Below are 8,645 nucleotides of genomic sequence, written 5' to 3'. Positions count from 1 at the left end.
ATTTCCCCAACAACAGCAGCAGAAGGCGATGCGGGGGTTTCTTCTGCTTCGGACATTTGTTGCTTCGGAGAAGAAGTTTTCTTTTTCTTTTGAATTTTCTTCTTTATTGGTTCTTTTTCACCTTCATCTAAGGCTTCAGTTGCTCTTTTCCTTTTTTGGCCCTTGGCACCTTTGTTCAGATCTTCGTAGTCTGGATATTCAAAGCCCAGGGCGTCCAATACTCGATTCAGCCTTCGTTTTGGACGGCTGCTGAAGGCTGCAGTCATCAATTGATCTTCTTTCTTGGAATAATTACCAAGTATTTCGTTGCACATCACTTCAATCGTATCTAGCCACTCTTGGCAAGGAGTTTTAAAGAATTTCTTAAATTTGAAGTAGTAAGGCAAGCGTACAAGTTCACCCTTTTTCTTTTCCCCCTCCAGCTTCGGCATTTCCCACTCTTTTACACTAGGGAAAACTTTGAAAGCCAAGAATTCCTGGACCAGGTCCCTTGTACTGATATTTTCTGCAATTATTTTGAATTCATACATTGCTTTTTGAGTTGAACCCTCTGGTAACATGTGGCACTGGGGGCGGGTTTCTCCGAAGGTCAGTTCCAGTGGGCTTTGCACAAGCTTCTCTTTATCATCATCAACCTTAACATAGAACCATTCCGATTTCCACCCTGCTGCCCATTTGCTTCGGTAGCTAATCACAGGACACTTTGAAGTTTTCCGATAAGCAAAATTATAACAACCAAAGTTGTCATGTAATCCATCCTTTCTAGCCTTTGTCTGATAGTGCAGTTCATGAACTCGGCAAAAGCTGTCCGCAAACGGTTCCACCGCCTGGCTTCGGAGTGCCCAAATATAAACACTAAGCCTAACGATAGCGTTAGGGGTTAGCTGGTGAAAATAGATTCCAAAATTATTCAATATCTCTGCAATAATCCCATGAAGGGGGAATCTCAACCCAGCCTTTAAGAAGCTTTTAAAAATAACAATTTCATCTTTCTCCGGCTTTGGGGTAGTCTCTTCTCCTCCGAAGCGTAGTAGCTTCTTTTGATTTTCAGTAAAATAGCCTGACTTTACCATCTTGGACAAGTCAGCCTTCGAAACAGTAGATTTCCCGAAGTCCAAATGGCTGGGTTTGCTTGGTGTGGCAAGGTGATAATCATCTTCGGAGTCTGTTTCCTCAGCTTCTTCTCCTTCTGCTTCAGCGATTGCTTGTTCTGCATCATCAATAGGAATCTTTTCCGAAATCACCAGCCCGGACCGTTGCATGGCTTCGGAGATAGGGACGGTCTCCGAAGCTTCAGTTTCCTCCCCCTCGCGTTCAATCCTAGCAGTAGAACGGATTCTGGCCATTTAACTATGAACTTGTGAAACTTTAATACTTTTTTCTCCGAAGCAGGTTTCAAGATGGAGCTTCGTTCAATTCTGACAAGCAAGCTTCGGCGATGGTTAAAAATTTTGGCAGCAAAACAGTGCAAATAGCAATGAATGCTGTGGTAACTTCACAACTACTTGTCAGTTTATATAGTGCTGCAGGTAAGAAGGCGAAGCGGCGGAATTGTTACACCAGGCGCGCAGTAACTTGTACCCGCTGCGCAGTGGGCCGCAAGGATCAAACAGTAACTCTGCAAGGTGGGACCGACACGCGCTCGGAAGTCGGATCGTTTCTCCGCAACGAGCTCAGGGAAGGTGTTTTTTGGACCTTCGGCTTCCCGAAGCTGAAGAGGCTTTTTTCACGGGTCAAGCTCGTTACGAAGAACGATCTAGCACCGCGAAAGGGGCTACTGTTGGGGTTGTGCTTCGGTGCGCCGAAGGTCTCACACGAAGAAACAGCTTCGGCTGAAGTCGTCTCCAAGAGATGGCCGAAGGTCCCTTTTCATGGAACTTCGGCGTTTTAAACCGACATAGAGATAGAATGACCTTTTTATACATATAGGTCTGAGTCAATGCTGTAAACTTTCGCAAGGGACATAATTGTAATTTGTCACAGGCTGCGACCTGTGCCTATAAATAGATGAACAGTACCTCTGTACTGTTCACGGGAACCTGTCATTTGCTTTTGCATCACGCTTGTACTTTTGCCTTCCGCAGGACCGAAGGTACATTTGTAATTCGAAGTCATTTATATTCACTAATACAAGTAGATATAATTCTATGACAATATTCAAATGTTTATTTCATATTCTATGATTTATGCAAACGCTTCATTCTTCGTTGTTATGCTTACGAAGGTATGTCCTTCGTAACCTTCGTCCGAGATGCTTTATATCCCGAAGGGATATATTGTTATGGAGGACGAAGGACCTTAACACTTAACATTTCTTGTGTTGCCTTGTTCTTAATTCTTAGCATTTGAGAACAAGTCCCCAACAATTATCATTTTTAAGGTTAACAAGAGAATCACCACAAACATTTAATTTCTCAACCTTAGCAATTAATTTGGCATTTTCAATTCTAAGGTTAGAGATAGTGTCATGGCAAATGCTAAGCTCACTAGTTAATTTTTCACATGTTTTTACTTCCTGGGCATAAGCATTTTTTACCTTAACATGCTTCTTATTTTCCTTAATAAGGAAGTCCTCTTGGCAATCCAAAAGTTCATCCATTTCATGAATAGCACTAATTAATTCATTCAATTTCTCCTTTTGTTGCATGTTGAGGTTGGCAAAAAGTGTGAGCAAATCACCCTCATCATCACTAGAGCTAGCCTCATCACTAGATGTTGCATATTTAGTGGAAGCTCTAGATTTTACCTTCTTCTTTTTGCCGTCGTTTGCCATGAGGCACTTGTGGCCGACGTTGGGGAAGAGACCCTTGTTGACGGCGATGTTGGCGGCATCCTCGTCGGAGGAGGAGTCGGTGGAGCTCTCATCGGAGTCCCACTCCCGATAAACGTGGGCATCGCCGCCCTTCTTCTTGTAGTACCTCTTCTTCTCCTTCTTCTTTCCCCTCTTGTCGTCGCCCCTGTCACTATCACTTGACATAGGACATTTTGCAATAAAATGACTGGGCTTACCACACTTGTAGCAAACTTTCTTGGAGCGGGGCTTGTAATCCTCCCCTCCTTTGCTTGAGGATTTGGCGAAAGCTTTTGATGATTAGCGCCATCTCCTCGTTGTCGAGCTTGGAGGCATCGATGGGGAGCCTACTTGACGTAGACTCTTCTTTCTTCTCCTCCGTCGCTTTGAATGCGACGGGTTGCACCTCGGGTGTGGAGGTGGCGCCTCGCTCGATGATTTGTTTGGAGCCTTTGATCATCAATTCAAAGCTCACAAACTTTCCTATAACCTCCTCGGGAGACATTAGCTTATATCTTGGATCATCACGAATTAATTGAACTTGTGTAGGATTAAGAAAAACGAGTGATCTTAGAATAACCTTGACCATTTCATGGTCATCCCATTTTGTGCTCCCGAGGTTGCGCACTTGGTTCACCAAGGTCTTGAGCCGGTTGTACATGGCTTGTGGCTCCTCCCCTTGGTTGAGCATGAATCGACCGAGATCCCCCTCGATCGTTTTCCGCTTGGTGATCTTGGTCACCTCATCTCCTTCGTGCGCGGTTTTGAGCATGTCCCAAATCTCTTTGGCACTCTTCAACCCTTGCACCTTATTATACTCCTCTCGACTTAGAGAGGCGAGGAGTATAGTAGTGGCTTGGGAGTTGAAGTGTCGGATTTGGTCGACCTCCTCCGAATCATAGTTCTTGTCCCCTTCCTTCGGTACCTGCGCTCCATACTCAACAATATCCTATATGCTTTTGTGGAGTGAGGTTAGGTGATGCCTCATTTTATCACTCCACATAGAATAATCTTCACGGTAAAAACCCGGTGGTTTGCCTAATGGGACAGAAAGTAATGGAGTGCATTTGGAAATGCGAGGATAGCGGAGGGGCATCTTACTATACTTCTTGCGCTCATGGCGCTTAGAAGTGACGGACGTCGACTCAGAGCCGGAGGTGGAAGGTGACGAAGAGTCTGTCTCGTAGTAGACCACTTTCTTCATCTTCTTCTTCTTGTCACCTTTCTGTTGTGACTTGATGGAGGAAGAGGATTCCTCCTTGTGCTTGTGATCGGACTCCCTCGAGTGGGTTCTCCCCGAGCTTGCGGACTTGTCGCCGCTGGTCCCAATCTCCCTCTTGGCGGATGCTCCCGACATCACTTCGAGTGGTTAGACTCTATACCAGGCTCTGATACCAATTGAAAGTCGCCTAGGGGGGTGAATAGGCAAATCTGAAATTTATAAACTTTAAGCACAACTACAAGCCGGGGTTAGCGTCAGAAATAAAACCGAGTCCGTTAGAGAGGGCGAAAAACAAATCACAAGCAAATGAAAGCGGATGACACGGAGATTTGTTTTACCGAGGTACGATTCTTGCAAACCTACTCCCCGTTGAGGTGGTCACAAAGACCGGGTCTCTTTCAACCCTTTACCTCTCTCAATCGGTCACCTAGACTGAGTGAGCTTTTCTCCTTAATTAAATGGGTCACTTAGACCCCACAAGGACCACCACAACTTGGTGTCTCTTGCTTTGATTACAAAGGTGTTGAGAACAAGAATGGGAAGAAGAAAAGCGATCCAGGCGACAAGAACTCAAATGAACACAAATGTCTCTCTCTCACAAGTCACTAAGTCTTTGGAATGAGTTTGGGACTTGGAGAGGATTTGATCTTTTGTTTTGTGTCTTGGAGTGAAGTCTAGAGCTCTTGTATTGAATGCAATGGCTGAAAACTTGGATGCCTTGAAGTGTGGTGGTTGGGGGGTATTTATAGCCCCACCCACCAAAATGGCCGTTGGGGAGGCTGTCTGTCGATGGGCGCACCGTATAGTCCGGTGTGCCACCGGACACTGTCCGGTGCGCCAGCCACGTCACCCAACCGTTAGGGTTCGGCCGTTGGAGCTCTGGCCGACTGGGCCACCGGACAGTCCGGTGGTGCACCGGACAGTCACTATTCACTGTCTGGTGCGCCTTCTGGCGCTGCTCTGACTCTGCGCGCGCTGTCCGCGCACTGTTCACTTTTGCAGACGACCGTTGGAGCAGTAGCCGTTGCTCCGCATGGCACACCGGACAGTCCTGTGCTACACCGGATAGTCCGGTGAATTATAGCGGAGTGGCTCTCCAAAAACCCGAAGCTGAGCAGGTCAGAGTTGATCTCCCTGGTGCACCGGACACTGTCCGGTGGTGCACCGGACAGTCCGTTGGGCCAGACCAGGGCAGCCTTCGGTTGGTTTTGCTCCTTTCTTTTTGAACCCTAACTTTAACTTTTTATTGGTTTGTGTTGAACCTTTGGCACCTGTAGAACATGTAATCTAGAGCAAACTAGTTAGTCCAATTTGTTTGTGTTGGGCAATTCAACCACCAAAATCATTTAGGAAAAGGTTTAACCCTATTTCCCTTTCATTAGGGTTTTCTCAAAACGAACTCAAATGAAAATCAACTAGGATAACGACCAAGAACTGCATCGTGAGGGCGTATGCAGTGAGTCAAAGAGTCTATCTCCACCCAAATCAATCCTCTACAATACCCATGTCGCAAAAAATCAAGGGTTCTCCACAAATCCACAAGAGAAGGGAAAGGAGAAACTAAGAACACAAAACTTCAGAAAGCAAGGATGCAAAACTGAAATTGAGAAGTGACTAAACCTGTGGGTTGTACTGGTGACACAAACATAATCGAAGTACAAAATCATTGTGGATCCTTGGCTAAAAACTAGAGCCGACTAGAGACAGGAAATATGAGTGCTAAAACCCTAAGCCAAAACAAATGGCACCCAAGTGATACTAGACTAACCAGCCCTCCCCTCTATTTATAGAGGGTTATTTCTATTTCCTAAACGACCCTATTTACATAGAGTATATCCACTCCGTCAGGGATAAAATAGACCAAGTCCTATGTTTTCGATCTGACGACCACACGCTCCACACGAAGTTGCTTCGCCTTGACGCAACCTTCGTTGTGACGCCACGTGCCACCACGCATTGGTTCCGTCCAAAACCGCTGTCGCCGAGTTTTAATGCCCAAACGCCACAAAATCTGTCATCCGTAGCGTCGGGTGATTTTGAGGCCCAAACCACCAAACCCACCGTGAGTATCGCACCGCGTGCGAGTCCAACATGACCAGATGCATGTCCCGTCAGTCCTCGATCGCGCCGGCAACACGGTTCACTCCACCACGTCCTCACGTGAGTGTGTGTCCCAGGTATTAGCCACCACTGTTGATCACCCGGCTGCTCCGGCCCATCAGCCAAGACCCAGCACTCCGCATGAGCCCGCATGACCTTCACCCCAGTCGTCAACCACCGTTCCTGTGTTCCACACCTCCACACCACAAAGCGACCGACATGGTTGCACATACGTAATCTCACCATGTCGGCAGTCAACACGCGTGCGGGATGGTTGACACGATCAAACGGGTTAATATTTTTTTAAAAAATAATTCCTGATGTTACTTTTAAAAATAGTTTTTAAAAATTTGAAAATAAAAAAAATCGAGATAAAAGGGACCTTACTGTTGACGAGATATTTTCTTTGAGATAGAGAAAGAGCATCGACAAACGTGGGAATGAGATTATGTCGAACCATAACATTTTTTTGGTGACTTGGCGTGGCTAGGAATCTTGGGAGCGCCGGCCGGGGCTCTCTCTTGTAGAGAAACGCCTTCTCTGCGCTTCAGGTTGGGACTGGGAGTAGGTCTAGTGTAGCTTGTGTCGCACAGCGTTCATCCGAGTCTGAGGAATCAATACACGCTAGCTCTTTCGCAAGGATTGATTTCCGTTGAGAGCTAGCTTTCGGAATATAATAATATATCCCCCTGTACCTGTTAAAGCAGTTTGAACAAGTCTAATACTACATTATCCTATGGATAAAATTCGACAAGTTTAAGGACCTTTTGTTGCGCCATAGTCTACTTTAATCATGAAAAAATAAAACAACTCAAAGATTCGGCCGGTGCAGAGATATGCATGTCCTCTGAAAGTGAGTGACGTTTTTCAGAGCGAGCTAGCCTACAAGAAATGGCAACGTTGTTAAAGGTCAATCGATCGGGCCCAAATGAAGATACGATCTTCTAAGACCTAGATTTCGTATTGACTCACTCGTACGGAACCGTGTGCCAGGCAATTTCAACACAAGGCGACCATGTCATGGATCCTTAATCCTTTTGTCCTTTTCCTCTTGAATCTAATAAGGTCCAAATGGTATGCAGCCCGACCTCTTAATTTCCTCTTGAATCTAAGGTCTAAAGAAACACTAATTTCTTGTGTTTCTATGGCTATGTCCAACGGCTGTCAGATAAGCCGTCAGACATAAGGATATCAACGACGGCATGTCTGACAGCCGTCAGACGTAGTATCTTATATCCGACGGCTGTAGAAAGCCGTCGAACATAACCCTACGTTCGGTGGCCTTCAAGGAAGCCATCGGACATTGCATATATAACATGCCATTTGGCAGTAGTATATATGTGCATATTTTAGCTAGAAAGGTTTGATCCACTTCTATGGGAATCGAGGTATTGTGTGCTTATGAGGACTTGGTACGCTGCGTCGTCTAGACGAACTGGTGTTGTCTTACGTGTATATATATTTTAACAGTAATATATAGCAAGTACAGGAAGTGATTAGTCGTTCAAGTTCATGGCCAATTCAACATGCATGACTCCTTGACCGCAGCGGGATGGCCATCAGCTAGGGATACCTGGTACTAGAGTATACGTTAGGTAGATTTGGTACGTGATATCCTAATAATTAGAGAACGTCGTCTTTGTTTCTACATGTATGATTTGATTGATTAAAAAGGGTCATATCTGTATGACATAGCTAGTCCTGATGACTAAGCTAGGTTTGAGATCAAGTCAAGTTTATGACAGGGTACGTATACATATATATGCATATGAAACGATTAGAGTGTTTGACAGGGACAAGCTAGAGGCACCTCATTAGCACACGGGCCCGCATGTTGGTGCACCGACAATAATGTATATTCATGACATGGGAGACTTTCTTGCCCCTTTTGTATTTGTATATCACTAGTTCGCCAGCAGCATGTCTAGAATTTTGTTGCCTAGCGCTCGGCTATATTTCAGGCATGTTTGGGGTATATATAGCTCTACTAATTAAAATTTGAATCTGAATCTGGAATCACCATGGCTCTACTAGTGAATCTAGATCCACTGCAGTAAAGTGTTTCGCCACATATAGCAGCTTCCGATTGCAAGGGTATGTTGATTGAAACTACCCGTTTTGTCCTTAAGATAGGCTCCACATATCGATGTTCGTTCTTCCTCTAACACAAGTAGAAAAGAACTCATATATATAGACTGTGGTGGAGTTTAATTTTTACATACGGTTTCAGTTATCAATCGTCATTGCTATTCCTAGCGGCGGTTTCTTAAGAAAACCGGCACTAGAAATCATGATTCTTAAGAAACTGCCACTAAAAATCGATTTCTAGTGACGATTTTCTTTAAAAACCGTCGCTAGAAATTATTTTTATCCTGATTTTTTTTGAGTTTTTCAAATGATCTCGTATGAAAAAACTACCAACATAAAAGTTGTAAATCTCTAAAAGTTATGAAACTTTGTAGTTGACAACTTTTTTTATTTGAAATCATTTTGGCTCTCAAAAAATGCATCTAAATTTGTCAAATTTATAAT

The sequence above is a fragment of the Zea mays genome, chromosome 9 (assembly GCF_902167145.1).
Source record: "Zea mays cultivar B73 chromosome 9, Zm-B73-REFERENCE-NAM-5.0, whole genome shotgun sequence".
Taxonomy (NCBI): Eukaryota; Viridiplantae; Streptophyta; class Magnoliopsida; order Poales; family Poaceae; genus Zea; species Zea mays.
The sequence above is the reverse complement of the archived record's forward strand: the minus strand, read 5'-3'. Positions refer to the sequence as shown.